The sequence below is a fragment of the Staurois parvus genome, unplaced genomic scaffold, assembly GCF_062004578.1.
Source record: "Staurois parvus isolate SC_StPar_1 unplaced genomic scaffold, SC_StPar_1.0 ptg000090l, whole genome shotgun sequence".
In the NCBI taxonomy this organism is placed as follows: domain Eukaryota; kingdom Metazoa; phylum Chordata; class Amphibia; order Anura; family Ranidae; genus Staurois; species Staurois parvus.
This window is the reverse complement of record NW_028317886.1, coordinates 19,355,001-19,374,095: the sequence shown is the minus strand read 5'-3', so window position 1 is coordinate 19,374,095 and position 19,095 is coordinate 19,355,001. Positions and strand designations below refer to the sequence as shown.

Below are 19,095 nucleotides of genomic sequence, written 5' to 3'. Positions count from 1 at the left end.
AAACATATGTACCACACAGCATAAAAAGTATGGTCAGAACTATGTAATGTACACTGTATGTAACATAGGGCTCAATTCACTAAAGGTTACCGCATGCGATATGAAGGTCACAAGACAAATGTTTCTGAAATATCGCAGTAGAGAATAAAAGTCAATTCAAAGTAAAATGTCGAATGCTCTGTAAATACCGCAAAATAACAAATGAGAAGTCAATTCACTAAAAAACACACATCCATTATTTATCTCCTGGTGTTTGCTGGTGGTATTATAGAAATGTACAAAACAATTTGAGGAACTGTGCACTAGCCAGGAAGTGAAAAGTATAAAATGTGTCAGTGTGAAAATGTTCTCTCAGAAATGAAAATAAATTGTAACATTTCATCAGAGGGAGATTGTTCTGTGAACGAAAAGCACACTAGAAAATTCTCATAGTTTCACAATATTGCTCTGTGCCTTCTGGCGCGTTAGCCTGCAAAAAAAACAAAAAAAAACACCACAAAATATTGTATATATGTATGTGTGTATATATACACACACACACACACACACACACACACACACACACACACACACACACACATATATATATATATATATATATATATATATATATATATATATACATATACACACACACACACACAGTGGGGATCGAAGGTTTGGGCACCCCAGCTAAAAATTTGTATTAATGTGCATAAAGAAGCCAAGGAAAGATGGAAAAATCTCCAAAAGGCATCAAATTACAGATTAGACATTCTTATAATATGTCAACAAAAGTTAGATTTTATTTCCATCATTTACACTTTCAAAATAACAGAAAACAAAAAAATGGAGTCTGCAAAAGTTTGGGTACCCTGCAGAGTTAATATCTTGTACTGCCCCCTTTGGCAAGTATCACAGCTTGTAAACGCTTTTTGTAGCCAGCCAAGAGTCTTTCAATTCTTCTTTGAGGTATCTTTGCCCATTCTTCCTTACAAAAGTCTTCCAGTTCTTTGAGATTTCTGGGCTGTCTGTCACGCACTGCTCTTTTAAGGTCTATCCATAGATTTTCAATTATGTTGAGGTCAAGAGATTGTGAAGGCCATGGCAAAACCTTCAGTTTACGCCTCTTGATGTAATCCCCCGTGGATTTCGAGGTGTGTTTAGGATCATTATCCATTTGTAGAAGCCATCCTCTCTTTAACTTCAGCTTTTTCACAGATGGCATCAAGTTACCATCCAAAATTTGCTGAAATCCTATTGAATCCATTTTTCCTTCTACTCGTGAGATGTTCCCTGTGCCACTGGCTGCAACACAACCCCAAAGCATGATTGATCCAACCCCATGCTTAACAGTTGGACAGAGGTTCTTTTCATTAAATTCTGTGCCCCTTCTTCTCCAAACGTACCTTTGCTCATTCCGGCCAAAAAGTTCAATTTTAACCTCATCGGTCCACAGAACTTGTTTCCAAAATGCATCAGGCTTGTCTATATGTTCATTTGCAAAGTTCAAACGATGATTTTTGTGGCGAGGACGTAGAAGAGGTTTTCTTCTGATGACTCTTCCATGAAGACCATATTTGTACAAGTATCTCTTTAAAGTGGAATAGTGTACCACAACTCCAGTGTCTGCCAGATCTTTCTGGAGGGATCGTGCAGTCAAACGTGGGTTTTGAATTGTTTTTCTCACAAATCCTGCGAGCTGTTCTGTCTGATATTTTTCTTGGTCTTCCAGATCTTGCTTTAACTTCCACTGTTCCTGATGACTGCCATTTCTTAATTACATTCCGAACAGAGGATATTGACATCTGAAAACGCTTTGCTATCTTCTTATAGCCTTCTCCAGCTTTGTGAGCGTCAACTATTTTCAGTTTCAGTTTTCTAGAAAAGTGCTTAGAAGAACCCATGGTGCTGATTGTTGGGGCAAGGTCAGATGAGTCTGGGCATTTAAAACCTTTGAGATTGACATCACCTGGTCTTCCCAGACGATGACTGAGAACAATCCATGACACTGGCAGGTCTCAGCTTGGCAAAGGGGCCAGTGCATGCTATAAATTCTGCAGGGTGCCCAAACTTTTGCAGACGCCATTTTTTGTTTTCTGTTATTTTGCAAGTGTAAATGATGGAAATAAAATCTAACTTTTGTTGACATATTATAAGAATGTCTAATCTGTAATTTGATGCCTTTTGGAGATTTTTCCATCTTTCCTTGGCTTCTTTATGCACATTAATACAAATTTTTAGCTGGGGTGCGTAAACTTTCGATCCCCACTGTGTGTGTATATATATATATATATATATATATATATATATACATATATATATACATACATATATATATACATACATATATATATACATACATATATATATACATACATATATATATACATACATATATATATATATACATACATATATATATATATACATACATATATATATATTACAGTCATGGCCGAAATTGTTGGCACCCTTGATATTTCTCCAGGAAATCATGTATTTCTCACGAAACGTATTGCATTAACACATGTTTTGCTATACACATGTTTATTCCCTTTGTGTGTATTGGGACAAAACAAAAAAAGGGAGGAAAGAAAGCAAATTCGACATAATGTCACACAAACCTCCAAAAATGGGCTGGACAAAAGTATTGGCACCCTTTCACAACTGCGGATAAATAAGAATGTTACAAGCATGTGATGCTCCTGTAAACTCACCTGGGGCAAGTAACAGGTGTGGGCAATATAGAAATCACACCTGAAAGCAGATAAAAAGGAGAGACGTTCACTTAACCTTTGCATTGTGTGTCTGTCTGTGCCACACTAAGCATGGACAACAGAAAGAGGAGACGAGAACTGTCTGAGGACCTGAGAACCAAAATTGTGGCAAAATATCAACAATCTCAAGGTTACAAGTCCATCTCCAGAGAACTAGATTTGCCTTTGTCCACAGTGCGCAACATTATCAAGAAGTTTGCAACCCATGGCACTGTAGCTAATCTCCCTGGTCGTGGACGGATGAGGAAAATTGATGAAAGATTGCAACGCAGAATAGTCCGGATGGTGGATAAGCAGCCCCAAACATGTTCCAAAGACATTCAAGCTGTCCTGCAGGCTCAGGGAGCATCAGTGTCAGCGCGAACTATCCGTCGACATTTAAATGAAATGAAACGCTATGGCAGGAGACCCAGGAGGACCCCACTGCTGACACAGAGACATAAAAAAGCAAGACTACAGTTTGCCAAAATGTACTTGAGTAAGCCAAAAGCCTTCTGGGAAAACGTCTTGTGGACAGATGAGACCAAGATAGAGCTTTTCGGTAAAGCACATCATTCTACTGTTTACCGAAAACGGAATGAGGCCTACAAAGAACAAAACACAGTACCTACGGTAAAATATGGTGGAGGTTCAATGATGTTTTGGGGTTGTTTTGCTGCCTCTGGCACTGGGTGCCTTGACTGTGTGCAAGGCATCATGAAATCTGAGGATTACCAAAGGATTTTGGGTCGCACTGTAGGGCCCAGTGTCAGAAAGCTGGGTTTGCGTCCAAGATCCTGGGTCTTCCAGCAGGACAATGACCCCAAACATACGTCAAAAAGCACTCAGAAATGGATGGCAAAGAAGCGCTGGAGAGTTCTGAAGTGGCCAGCAATGAGCCCAGATCTAAATCCCATTGAACACCTGTGGAGAGATCTTAAAATTGCTGTTGGGAAAAGGTGTCCTTCCAATAAGAGAGACCTGGAGCTGTTTGCAAAGGAAGAGTGGTCCAAAATTCCGGGTGAGAGGTGTCAGAAGCTTATTGATGGTTATAGGAAGCGACTGATTTCAGTTATGTTTTCCAAAGGGTGTGCAACCAAATATTAAGTTAAGGGTGCCAATACTTTTGTCCAGCCCATTTTTGGGGTTTTGTGTGACATTATGTCATATTTGCTTTTCTGCCTCTGTTTTATATTTGTTCCAATACATACAAAGGGAATAAACATGTGTATAGCAAAACATGTGTTAATGCAATACCTTTTTTGTGTGAAATACTTGATTTTCAGGAAAAATATCAAGGGTGCCAACAATTTCGGCCATGACTGTACATACATACATACACACATATATATTGTTTGGTCAGACTATCTGAAAGATGGGTTCCCTCATTAATTCCACCTATTGGGTGGCTAGCTCCCCTATGCCAACCACAAAAAAGGATGTTGCCAATCTCTTCCCGGTTTCCAGTGATTCCCCATCAAAGGATTAAAACATGTGTACCTGTTTGTATGTCTTTGCGAAGGTAGGTTGATGGTGAGCAAGGGCATCATGGCTGGTTGCGTATCTGATGTCATGACACTGCATAGGGAGGCATAGTCTTCAGAAAACGCTCTCTTTTTCACAAGTTTACTGAGGTGGGAATTTGCAGACATAGATTCTACTTGACCTTGGCACTAGATCTCCATTTTAAGCAGGGTAAGCGCAATAATATATTCTCACACTTTGGAAAATATTGACAAATAAAAGGACATTTTGACATACCTGTAAATTTCTTATCTTAGAGTACAGTATATGACTTGTATTCTTAAGACCATTGATTATATATGCAGGCTTTGTATAAGCCAACCCACTTGCAAGTTAAAGAAGTGACCACAAGAGACAGGGAGGTGTTTGTGTCCTATACTGTACTCCAGGATAATGAATTAAAAAGGACAAAGTTCCCTTTATCTTAATCACACAGTATTCTTTTTCTGGCTGGACTGAAGTGCAACTGAGCAAAGGGTATGACCTTGAAAAAGGCCACCATTAAACCTAAACTCTTCATACAAAAGTGAAATTAGGAGTGCCACTTGGATGCAAGGATCGGTGTGTGTGGAACCTTGAGATGCAATCTTGTCTAAAAGAAGGAAGATCCTGGTTTGGGTGCTGTCCAAGATGAGACCCAAGTACTTCAGAAGGTGTGATGATTGGAGAGCAAACTTTGGAAAATTGATTAACCAGCCCAATGGATGTTGGATGACCTCCTCCTGAACAACCCTTCTGTCAGTGTTGTCTACCAAGCACCCTAAGACATGAATGCCCTGGGTCCAGAGAAGCACAAGCAGCAGGGCAGACACTTATTAATACTCTAGGTGCAGAGGAGAGCCCGAAAGACAGAGCAACAAATTTAAAATGCTGGTCTCCCACAGCAAAATGAAGAAAACATTGATGAGGAGGGAGAATGGGGATATGGAGATAGGCATCTTGTATGTCTATTGATGCAAGAAATTTCGCTTGTTTGAGAGAAGTGATGAAAGATCTTGCTGATTATGTCCAGAATTTTGGCATATGCAGAAATCTATCTGGAGACAGTAAGTCCAGAATGGGGTGGATGTCCCCATTTGGTTTGGGGACTGTGAACAGATGTGAATAAAAACATTTAGCAAGGAATCTCATGCAGCAAGTGCTAATTTCCATTCCCATATTCATGAGCATAAAAGCTTTACAAGACATGAAAAGAAAAGAATGCACACATGCACAAAAAGAAAAGAATGCACACATGCATGAGCACACACAGGCCTCAGTGTACGGGCACTCCCACAGATTTTGGGGAACAGCTGCCTATTTAAACCTGAGATCTGCCTAGCCTTATTGTTGAATTGTCTTCAGCTCTGGTCCCTGCATTCCAAGTTCCTGAAAGTCTGCTTACCTTGTTACAGACCAGGCTACACCTGAAACCTCTCTTTGGATCACCACAGCCTGTTAGATTTGCTGCTCATCTGTGTTATCGAACCCAGCCTGGACTGGCCTGACCTAAATTATGCTTCCTGACTTGGTACCTCACCACCAGCACGTTGCCTACTCATACCTGTTCCTGATCATACTGCCACTGCAAAGATTTCTGTGTTTCCTAGCTCCAGTTCAAGAATCAACTAGCCCTGAAAATGGATGGCACTGAAGCTTTGGGTCCATACCAGACCATTGCTGGCAAGAAGAGTTCCCTCGGGGGCTAGGACGCGATGAGGGTTAGGCGTGGAAGCCCTTATAGAGGGCCAGGGCGTAGCAGTTGAGGGTACAGATCTTGGTGGTAGAAAATATTCAAACCAGAGCTTTAAAGGCCGAACTTTGTTTAGATTAATTCAATTTAAGGTCATCACAGAGGACAAGGGGGCATTCTTTACAGCTGGAGGGAAAGAGATTTAATTTCCAAATATGGAAAGGCTTCTTCACAGTAAATACTGTGAAAATGTGGAATAGACTCCCTCAAGAGCTGGTTCCGGCCAGCTCAGTATATTGTTTTTAGAAAGGTCTGAATTCTTTCCTAAAAGCACATAATATAATTGGATACTAATATTTACAGGTAAAGCTGATCCAGGGAATAGCCAATGATTTGTCACACAGGCCGCATATTGCGCACCTGAGGAAATGTAGTAAAAACATGCTGCACTCATTTTTCAAAGACTTGGCAGGCTAAGTGCATCAGCAGTAAGGCTTGTTGCAACTGCATCACCATCTTTACACAATGTCCAGATTGGAAAAAAAAAAAATCTTAAACTGTAAGAAAATCATCTATCACACCAAAAGGTATTGGAGACAAGCACAACAGCGAATAAATCCCCATTCCCCCACCCATACATTGGCCTATGCACTGAGCATTGTGGTGTTGGTATGCTTAGAAACTGAGCTACAATACAGGGAACCCGGTCTTACCTTATCTGTATTTCTGTACTCGCTAAGGGTCCTGGGTTTTGCCCTTCACTGTGGGCTTACCCTTGAAGGGTTATCCAGGGTCTGGGAACCATAGGGATGAACCACAGCCCTGGACTTGTATCTAACTACATTCATACCAACATAGCAAGGTGAGCACCAAAAGCAGAATCCACTGCTGAAGCAAACATTACTGGCCGGCCTATACAAAGCGAGTTCAGGTACGTTCTATATCTATCTATCTTCAGAGGTCATCAAATAAGAACACTAGCAAATCAGCAAATATCACAGAGTGGTCAAAATTACAGGAGCATGTCCCTAAAAGCGCCCCAAGCAAAGATTTTTGTCCAATATATTGCCTACTGTATACACATACATTTTTTGCCTTTCGCTTGCTTTAATCCCATGCAGTCCTCGCAGACATATGCGATATCTGTATGCCATTGATATTGTTTTGTATGACTACATACACTATATTTCCAAAAGTATTGGGGCGCCTGCATTTACACGAACATGAGCTTTAATAGCATCCCTGTCTTAGTCTGTAGGGCTCAATACTGAGTTGGCCCACCCTTTGCAGCTACAACAGCTTCAACTCTTCTGGGAAGGTTGTCCACAAGGTTTAGGAGTGTGTCTATGGGAAGGTTTGACCAGAAGCGCATTTGTGAGGTCAGGCACTGATATCGAAAGAGAAGGCCTGACTCGCAGTCTCCGCTCTTATTCATCCCAAAGGTGTTCTATCGGGTTTAGGTCAGGACCAGTCAGGCTAGTCAAGATCCTCCACACCAAAGTCGCTCATGCATGTCTATATGGACCTTGATTTGTGCACTAGTGCCACCAAACTTTACACTTGGCACAATACAGTCAGCCAAGTACCATTCTCCTGGTAACCGCCAAACCCAGACACGTCCATGAGTCCAGTGGCGACGTGCTTTACAGCACTGCATATGCTTTGCATTGCACTTGGTGATGTAAGACTTGGATGCAGCTGCTCGACCATGGAAACCCATTACACGAAGCTCTCTACGTACTGTTGTGCTAATCTGAAGACCACACACGGTTTGGAGGTCTTTTACTATTGACTCTGCAGATAGTTGGCGACTTCTGTACACTGTGCGCTTCAGCATGCGCTGGCCACGCTCTGACCTATTCTTTCACAAATGTTTGTGGAAGCAGTCTGCATGCATAGGTGGTTGATTATATATACACCTGTGGCCATAGAGGTGCTTGGAACACCTGAATCCAATGATTTGGAGGGGTGTCCCAATACTTTTGGCAATATAGTGTATATGTACATGTAAAATTTAAGTCTGATGGATTGATTGTATATATATTTAGTTATGTTTTCGTGATAATAAATATATTTTAGATCACTACTTCTAGATCTCCTTAAGAAGTAGATCGCGACGGTCTTTAATATCCCATCATACAGTATGTGCCTACCTGATGAGCTGGACATACTTGAGTGAAGTGGATATAATCTGTATTTCAAAACTGGAATAAAAAAATTGTTAGGCTGGGCGATATAAACTAGGGTTTTTTTGTTTTTATTTGAATATATTGCAGGAGTACATAATACATTTTTAACTTTTGGATTTGATGTTGTTATGGCTTGCAATAAAAGCTATAATATTTTTTTGCATAGCCAACAACACACTGTATATTAAAGCAGATACCTACATTCTATGCATTTAGGTATTTTTAAAGTGTCTGTGGAGACAATTCACTAAGCGGTATCTTACCGCATCCAAGTATGCGGTAAGAGACGACTTTTTTTTTTGCAAATGTTGGTATTCAAAAAATGTTACTAAAATACTGCATGAGGTATTTTAGTTGTGAAAATATGTGGTAATGTTTCAGCAATCAGTGGGGTTCCTCGCTGATAGCTGAATGTAACAAAAACATAAAAAAATGGCAGCAATTAAAAATAAAGCAACAAAAATTAGTGGGATCCCCCCCCCCATCCATACCAAACCCTTCGGGTCTGGTATAGAGATTTTTGAGGGGAACCCCCATGCCAAAATTAAAAAATGGCGTAGGGTTCTCCCACCCCCCCCTTTATTAAAAAAAATAAATAAAAATTATACCTCTCCCTCTCTACACACACACATCCCCCCCCCCCATCATAAAATTTAGGCCAAGACGTATTCTGCTACATTTGGTGAAAAACCCAAATCAATATTACTTCGTCTGTAGGAAAGTTATAGAGTTTACAAACTATGGGATATATCTGAAAATTGATCAATCCTGAAATACTGACAGCCAATCTAATTTCTTGAGGCCCACAAATGTCAGAACAGTACAGATATCCCCCAAATGACCCCTTTTTGCAAAGTAGACAGTCCGACGTATTTCATAAGAGGCATGGCAAGTTTTTTGAAGTTGTAATTTTGTCATAATTTTTTGGAAAATTAAGAATTTAAAACCATTTTCACAATTTTTTTTTTTTTTTTTTACGTATTGTCACCAGTGCAGTACAGCATCAGCATATAACTAGTGTGGCGGTGATCAGAGACACTGACTGGTGACAGTACGAAAAAAAAATTTTCTATTACATTCTTCTCTTTAAGATTTTTTTTCATATTACACTACGCCCAAAGTAGTATAATGTTACCATAGTAGCATTGTACTACTTTGAGGAAGTGATCAGTATTTTTTTTTTTTTTTTTTTTTACACAATTTGACTGCTTATAGCAAAGATTTGCTATAAGCAAGCATTTAACTGAATTAAATAGATTCAGGTGTTTTTTTTTTTTGTGATTAGCTGGGATTGGCCACAGCTAATCACATGACACAGATGGGCTGTGATTGGCCCAGCCTGTGCATGTGGTCGCTATGACCATTCACAGCTAGATACACTTGTATACAATAGATGGCATGAAAGAAAGCCATCCATTGTATACAACTGTCATGTGACCTTTTGTGATTGGTCACATGGTACTGGCAATGGGGCCGGTAAACAGATCTGTCATCGGCCGTGTCCGAGGTACCGGTGACAGATCTGGGCACATGCAAAGATGTGAAGGACATCATATGACATCCTCCCGGAGGAACGAGGTGTTAGTCTGGCCATCATTTGACTACAGGCCGGGTGGCAAGTGATTAACAACCATGACATTTACTGACAGTTACCAGTAAAACCGCATGCCTAAACCACTACCTAATTACCACATGCATTTAATTATTTATTTCCTTATGTGAATTAAGTTCATTTTATGCGGTATTTACAGAGCGTTTTTGCTATTTTCGGTAAACAAAGCATGTCAGCAATAGTGAGTTGACATTTTCAGTATCGCATGCAATAGGTGGTCATGTGACTGACTTAACTCATGCAATAACCTTAAGTGAATTGTCCCATTATTCTCTTTAAAGAGATACTGTCACCTAGTAAGATAAAGTGTAAAGTGACAGTGTGTGTAAAGCCAAGCTGCAAACCACTTTATTCCCATCTCTCCAGCAACCCTTCCCCACCTCATCACAACCCCACTCTGTTCTGTGGATGCAACTGAAAAATATCCAGTGCATCACCAGGCTCCTGCATTGTGACAAGGAGGCGACGGATATGTAGGTGCTCCCTCTGACTTCGACACCAGTCAACACAGATTATATTACACTGGTAATGACGGAAAGGAGACTGGAGTAGGAAGTGGTCAGGGGTTGGCTTTACACGGACACTGTCATATTTCCCTGAATGGGTAAGGAGACCGTGTTGCTTAAAGAAAAAAATCTAATGTAGTAATAGACCACTTCCAGTTAAAATTTGTGGGCCCTTTCAAGGCATATAGCAAAATCTAACAAGCAGATGTAATGATCCGTGACAATCTGTAGACTGGCCCAAGTTGATTAATTGAAACAGTTAAATAAAAAGAATACAACTGGACAATAGACAACAATATAAAAAGGTGAGGTTGCAATAGATATGGTAGCTTAACCTTATTTGATCATTTCTTTTTTTTTTTTTGTACACTTTAAAAGATGTCTGAAAAAGCTTTTTTGAATAATATAGCAAAGCAGTCTGCACCAGCTCTTTTACCTAGGCCCAATTTTTGATCCATTGCTCATGTCCTGTGCCCCTAGATCTTGCCTGATGACACCACTAGTATAATCCACTCATCAGAAGCAGCAGCAGGAATGATAATCTAGTGATGACAAAGTCCTGACAAGTGCCTATGAGACTGAAAAACCAGAGGGTATTTAGTGCATCACATATGCAGGCATATTAAGCCCTGTTGCTTTTTTCACATTAAACTGTGATAATGAATTACTATTAGACAAATCTGATAAATGAAATACAGGTCTGCTTCAAATGGTTAGTCAACCCAAAACTGATATTCCAGTTATGATAAATGCCAGATTGGTAAACCATTGAAAAGCTTGCTATACCTATATGACAGAGTAATCTTTGCGCTTTCAAGTGTACATTGTTATGGCAGTTGAAAGGGGGTCCTGCTCTCTAAATTGGATTTTAATTTATGGAGAATGCCATGGGGTAAGCAAAAAAGGTTGACAGAAACACCCAAAACTGCAAAGTAGGAAGGAACAAAGCCAGAAACTATGGTCAGAAAACCTTTTTTTTGTTAACGAGCTCATTCATTTCCTTAGCATAAACCATGTAGAAAAAAAAAGGTGAGAAGTCTATAAGACACAGTTTAGACACTCATTTTCAGCATTACGGCAGCGAGCTTCTCTTTTTTCCCCCAAGAGTGGCATATGCCTGTTCTCTGCATTGGTAATTTTACTCAAAAATTGCACTGTCTTTTAGTGTAGGCAGCCCACAGATATGCAACTATTACTACACTATTAAAATGGGCTGCTTGGCCGCTAAAAATTCAAATTAAATGGTTTTGTTAGAAAAGGACTTTTTAAAAACTTTAAATTTTTCTTTAAAAAGATGCTGTCACCTCGATGATACAGTGCAAGGTGACAGTGCCTCTGAAAAAGCCATGAGCCATGGCTCACTTAAAGGAGAAGTAGGGTCAAAGCTTTTTATGACCATAGATCATCTAGGGATCAAAGGAGCGCAGTTTGTTCTGAGTCTGAGCCAGCTGCTCCTGCCCCCTCCACATCCATGCGCTCCAGTGAGCACTTGAGGGGCAGAGAAGAAAGCCAATGACTGACAGTCACCGGCTCTCTGCTCACTGAAAACTGAGCAATCAGTGGTCTTTTATTGCTTAATTCCCAGTGTAGAGCGGGCGGGGGACAGATGCAGCATCAGATTGATGCTGCAACCACTTAGGCGAGTATAAATTTTTTTTTTTTTTAATCTCAAATGTCTATTTTACACTCACCTTACATTCCCTTTCACAGCTCTTTGCTTCCTTTGAGTGACAGGGGAGTGGTGTTAGTCTGCCAGCTACATATCAGTGCTTGGGCTCAGCAATTGGCTGGTTTGCCATGGCACTGTAACACGGAACAGGTAGCATACTCCTCAATGAGTAGATAAAAGAGCTGGAGTTCACTTCTGATCCTCAATGGTACTTTATTAGTAAAATGGAAAGACATCTAAAGCATTCCCGAAATCAGCAAAGTGTTCATGCGTTTCACCTCCTACAATACCCAGAAGTGCCAGAAAATGTCACGGATTGTGGAGGAACAAGGAGCTATGAGGGAACGCAAGTTAGGTGTATATGTGGCAGTCAGGAGGTGAAGGGATAGTAGACGCTGTTACCTTGCCCTGCTAGTTCAACCTTGAAAATTATAATATCTGGTACTTCCAAGTGTAGGAAAGAATGTAACTAGCTTCCCTTCATATTCCACATGAAGTTGTCTGTACTTGGCACCTGGCTGTTTAGGCACTTGGCCTTGAACCCTCCAAAAATGAAGACTTCAAACTTACGTGTGGATTTCTCTGCTGGTGATTGAATGGTTTGTTTGGGGGGCTAAAGAATGTATGTAGAGTTGGTGGACCAACCTTACAGGGAATCTGTAATCACAAGTGAACTTTGAAGGCATTTATTCATTAGCTTTAGCATTCACAGTGCTCCCCTGACCTGTCTTCTAGTCTCATTCACAGGGGCAGCTAAATTGCATGGTACGGGAAACAATGCTTTAGAACAGTCAGACTCTGGATTTATCTATCCAGTCCCTCATACCTCCTCAGACTGTATAACCACAAAAATTACTAGAAATGTTTGTTAACATAGAAATGTTTGAAAACATCAGATTTCAATCTCATTTGTTGGCTCTGACAGGATACCGTCCCATGGTTCAGTTAATGCATTATGTTTACACTCTGTACCTTTAGCTAAAAACAAAATGTTAAGCATGCCCTGTAATAATGAAAGCTAAAATCAAGCTGCAAGTGAGTCGTGTGGCTCATTTAATTATGGCTCCAGCATTATAGCTATTACCCAGATCATCACATCCATGAAAGATGACAAATGTGAAAAGTTTCACACCACATTTATACATGTTAACTTGGTAAAGCCACCATATTATTTACGTGATTAAAATCCAGTTTTTGACCTGAACCCTCGATCTTTGACACCCCATCCTTTCCATCACTTTAAAAGAAATTAATTGGAATTTTAGCAGTTGTATATCACTTCCTACCTTATCTGAGCACTCCCCTCCCAAAAAGCAGAAAGTCCATCCATCAAATTCAAACTGCACCCTCCCAGTATCTGCAGAGCATTGAACAGCCATTCAATTTCATATATCTCTAGGCTTCACACAGTCAAAGACGGTTCAGGCCTTAAGAAAATGAATCACTTTGGTGACTGCCACCATGACCTCTCTGAATAAGGAAATTATAAGTGAAAATTTTAATTATCACACAACAACAGGCAATCATCATCACCACACGTAGCCACTTCAAGGCTTAAACATTTTATTATACCAGCCTTCCAGACTGGGCAACATAAGAGAGTTTGCAACATTACTGCAAAGAAAGTATATTTTCACCATTCTGCGGGTGGAAAAAAAGCAAACAAACAAGCCCTTAAACAACAGCCCAATACAGACATTAGCATTACTGAGTATAGTGACACCTGTGAAAAAGAGTTGATTTAGAGGATGCCATTTACTATGTGCTGCTGATGATTCCATCACAGCAGAACACAACTAAAATTCTGCAGAGGTTATAGTAAGTGGCTACAGAATCTTTACAGATTAAGATCACAGTTATAAAATCTGCCCTTTTTATCTGTGTACAATGCTGTATCTACATGTCTTTGGGGAAAAAAACAGCCCATGGATATAAACTTCTATATTTATGAAGCAAAACTTACTAAGCAGCACGTAATAAAACAATAAAGTAATATACATATACTGTGTATATATATATATATATATATATATATATATATATATATATATATTTATTTATTAATGATGTGTGTCAATAGGGCCTGACTTCACCAGTGCAATGCATTGCCGTTTTCTTCTTAAATATTCTACAGGTTTAAGGTTCATGGACCTGCACATTTTTTCATAAGTCAAATAAAAAAAAAAAAAAAAAAAAGAGGCCTTCAATTTACACTGAACCAAAATCAACAAACAATGCACGTGTTATTTTGTATGATCTGACTTCATTTAATTTTCAGACACCGCTGAAAAAAAATATTTCTCTATTGCTAATGCAGGCCATACATTGGTTGAATTCCGAAAAAATTATCCTGTAAAAAATCAGAAATTTTGTACGTTTTGTGGTGCCACCATTGATTTCAAAATTCGACCAAGCCTTCAATTTCACCTCATTTTGCTACAGAAAAGAATTTCATGGCCAAGAATGTTTTGTTCTTTCCAGGTCACAGCTGATGCTCATTTCTTTTTCGAATAAATTTCTTGCACAATTCTCCTATCATTGACTAGAAATTCAGTAGTTTTTAAAATTTCTAACATGCCTGATCACTCAGATTCAATGGTCACACGGTAATCGACCATTTCTGTGCCCCACAAATTGTGAGAAATTTGAATGTAAATTCTTAGAAAAGATTTTTGACAGAAAATCCTTTTGGAATTCGACCTGTGTACGTCCAGCTTTAGATTCAGGTAAATTATCCAGAATGTTTGGAGATCCAAATAGCCCAATGTGTGGATAACTGAGAAAACTCATGAACTGTATAACCCTCTACACATCATGCAATCTTACATACACATTCCAGAACAGCTCAACTATGCTGCAACTGTACTAAACTACAGTGCAATATTTAAGATTGCCATGAATGTCTTTGTTACTGAAAGAATAAAAGAATCCCACCAAGCTAAAGAATGGTACCAAACTAAAGGACAAGTGAAGAGACCTACACAGGATCTGTCGATTATATTCTATATCAAATTTGTATCAGGTAATTTAAAAAATATAGGGATTCTGTCACTGAAATCAGAGGTGTAAAATTTTGAAATGATGCAGAAATCAGCAACTGAAAATTCATGTTTTTGCAACCGCTGATTTTTCCTATTTCTGGGACTTTAAAGAGGAGGAATTGGGGTGTCCCAGTTGCCAATATTGCTAAAACATTACTGCAATAGAAACCATTATATAAGAAAATTACAGTTTCTGTTTTAGGTGAGATAATGCCTTTATTTCTGGGCAGAAGCACACTGACTTGCACTTGCAGTAATAAGCCCACTCGAAGCATAAGTATCACTTGCTACTTCATTGTAAAATCTATTAGGTGTAATCTCCTAAAGTAATTGTTCTTATTGCATTTTATTGACAATGTGGGGCATTGATTCTTCACACCTTCTATGATTCCTTCATTTGTATTCATGAAATGTCTATCAGCTCAGTCTAAATAAATTTGGTGGTATAGGCACTAACGTAGCATAAATCGATGCAAAGAAACATTAATTTTGCATTATCCTTACTCATTGCACAAGCTAGTCATGCGGGCAGCAAATGAAGGTCAAAGGTTTGTCAATTGGTCAGAACCCTTGACCTACAGACTGATATCCTTCTCATTAAAACAGTTATTCTGTAACATTCAGTGACACAATTTACTACTAACATGATAAGCAAAAGCAGATTATATTTTAAGAGATACTAGAACTCAAAAAAAAGAAGCACTTAGACTACAAAAAAATTAGGAGTTCAGAAACAGGATTTACATGTCCTCATTAAAACAAAATTTCCACACAGGGAATAGTTGCAGGTTAGACTTAATATGCCTGCAGATCTACCTGAAATGGTTAAAACATAAGCACAGATATCCTTTTTCATCCACACATGACTAAAGCTGGGTATACCAGTGCATTTTTTTTTTTTTCATTCAACCAGCAGGTTGAAAAAAAAAAAAAAAAAAAAAAAAAAAAAAACAGACATATATCCCAGCATCACAAACAATGTGTGATGCAGGAATCTCCCATGCCTAAACTATTGTATTCCGACAGTGGGGGACTCCTCCTCTGTCAATACACAGATCAGCTGAACAATTGCTGTGTTTATAGCATGACTGTTTGATAGAAGCACACACAAACCAAGAACTGGGCAGTTCCTGCTAAATCAGCTGATTTTCCATCTGGGGTAAAAGCAGAAAACCAGCCGATTCAGCAGAAACTGTTTGACTTTCAGTCCATTTGTACTACTGTCTGTTCAAGAGACTGACTTCTGTCGAAGAGTCATGCTGGAAAACCAGCATTTGATCAGTGCTGCTCTGTGTATTTTGATTTTAGGGATTAAAGCAGGGTCCGTGTATATTGACGGGGGGGGGGGGGGGGTTTAGAGAAGGATAAACACAAACCAAAAATTGGTTGATTCAGTAGGAACTGGATGACTTTTGGTCCATATGTAGTGCTGTCTGTTCAACAAAGGCTGGCTAAAACGCAGCTTCTACCGAACAGTCATGGAAAACTAGCATTTGATCAGAGCCTGCAGCCAATGGCTGCAAGAGCTGATCTCTGCATGCTGATGGGAGGGAGAGGAGAGCAGCCTATTCAAATGAATGGACTGCCGTAATGCAATGTGCAGTAACTTAACACAACCAATATAAATGATTTCATAATAAATATCAATGACTCAGTATTTACCACTACTGCGGTTTCTTTGAAAGGATATCCTGAAAATTTGATTTGGTAGGGTGCAAAGGGCTGAGGAAACACTTGTAATCATTAGTAATGGGGTCCAAGTACATGTTTTTCCTGTTATTTAACCAGTAATTTAGTTAATGAAATTAGTTCTAGGCCCCCACTGTTAATATTTACTCATATTGTAGGGAGGAGGGAGGGCATAGAAGTGAGCTGTAGAACAGCTTACCACAGATCCACCTCAGCGAATTTAAATCAGAACAATGGCCAGAGAAAGCGTTTTGAATCTGCCCAACCAACCTTTTTGAGGTTTCTAAGGCCATGAGATGGTTCCAATCTAGCTCAAAATTAACACTTTTGGAAAATCTATGGTCTGTTTTGTCAGTCAGTTTGATTTCAAATTGAATTGAAGATTTTGGCAACCAAAACAGAAGATTTTTTAAATGAAAACGAAGCTGAGAGGAAGCAGGAAATGTTTTTCTACAAAAAATGCTAGTTGCCTAGCTTACTCTGGCTTCAAAGATTCCTAAGACTTCTTAGAACTTAAGCCAATGAATCAACACTTCAGCATGGGTACTAGTATTTTCTGCAAAAGTCAATATTAGCAACCTACATACCTATTCAGAACAGGCTCCTTTAGGTCTTCTTATTGAGAGTTCAACCAGACTATACAACATACACTTTATATCCCTATCTTGAATCGAAAAACCCATTTAAGGCAAACCAGATCCTTACACCACTATAAGAAAAAATTCTTAGTACAGTATATGGTTACAAACTGCGACAACCACTGCTAGGTCATGTAACAATTAATTACAAATAAGAAATCCTCCACCATTACAAAACATTGCTAAAACACAAGGAATAATAATAGAAGTTCTCTACTCATCAGTAGTAAACTGGAATGACAAGTCCTGAACAATGTGTACACCAAGTCAGTCACATATGCTATTGATCTATACAAGATATTAGCATACAATTAAATTCTTTAAATTGGAAACAACCTACTGGAACAAAATTCACTGGATCAGATCTATTAATATCTTCTCTTTATAAAGCTGGCCATAGACAATTTGAATTCCTCTTGTTCAGACCCACGGTCTCCTGAATTTGCTTTGAATCTGATTGGATTTGGAGGTTTGCCAACAGGTCCACCCATAGTTCAAATTCCGACTTAATCAGCTGAAATTCTGGCAGGGTAAAGCCAGCTTAAAAGAGAAGTTCACATTTTAACAAAAAATAATAAATACACATTTTTTTGCAGGTAAAAAAAATGTGCATTTACTACTTTTTGTTTTAGGAGCCTGAAAAGCATTGCACCAGCAGTTTGCTGGTACCATGCAGCTCTCCTGCAGACTGTCAATGTAATCTGTCTGCTCGTACCTTGTATGAGTAGGCAGTTTTACACTGACAGGAAGAATCAATGAACTACAACAGCACTCAACAGTGCCGTGGTAGTTAACTGAGAACTACAAGCCAACAGCCGCAAAGGCTGTTGGGACTTGTAGTTTCCCATTCACAGAATGAATGACGTGGACGTGCAGGGCTCCATTTTTTTTTAAAGTGTGACAGTAAGTGCTTGCTGTCACAATGGGGAATCGGAGGGGTGCAGAGACATTGTTGAGTTAACAGAATATGTGTGTGTGTTTGTGTGTATATGTGTGAGAGAATTTGGAGGCCAAGTCAATAACTCAGTCTCATTGTTGTGTTCCTCAAACCATTCTTGAACCATTTTTACAGAGCGGCAGAGCACATTAACCTAGACACTGTCATCAGGAAATACTGTTTCCACAAAGGGGTGTTCTTTGTCAGCAACAATGTTTAGATAGGCAGTACGTGTCAAGCAATATCCACATGAAAGGCAGAATGAAGGGTTTCCAGTAGAACATTGCCCAAAGCATCTGCCTCTGTTGGCTTGCCTTCTTCCCATGCTGCACCCTGGTCCAATCTCTTGCCCAAGTAAGCAATGCACGTGCACCCTGCCATCCACATGATGTAGAAGAAAATACAATTCATCAGAACAGGCCACCTTCTTACATTGCTCTGCGGTCCAATTCTGATACTCACCTGACCAATGAAGGTGCTTCTGGCTGTGGACATGGGTCAGCATGGGAACCCTGACAACGAAAACATCACCAGGACCAGCATGTAGCTGCCTAAAACACCGAGCCAACTTTCAAATGCTATTGTAATGAGAAAATCAATGTTATTCACTTAACCGGCCAGTGGTCATAAAGTTATGGCCTATTGGTGTATATAGCCACAAATGACCTCTGGACAGAAAAGGGTAATGGACACACGGTTTACATCCCTATGGTCAGTGGGCATTGAGTGATCCTATGGTTCTACATAAAACGTTGTTTGCAGGAGAAAGCACATATACTGTAGGAACAAAAAAAAAAAAAAAAAAAAAAAAAAGAGAAGGTAGCTTGGCAGTCAGTGATACAATAAAAAATAAAATCAGATAATCTGTTTGGCCACAATC

At 39.3% G+C, this 19,095-nt stretch overlaps 1 protein-coding gene across 2 annotated transcripts in view; it reads right to left on the bottom strand.

Moving 5' to 3' along the window:
- The window catches only part of LRBA (LPS responsive beige-like anchor protein), a 970,380-nt gene that overhangs the window by 652,610 nt on the left and 298,675 nt on the right, over positions 1-19,095 (bottom strand). The gene's annotated exons all lie outside the window — the stretch shown is intronic.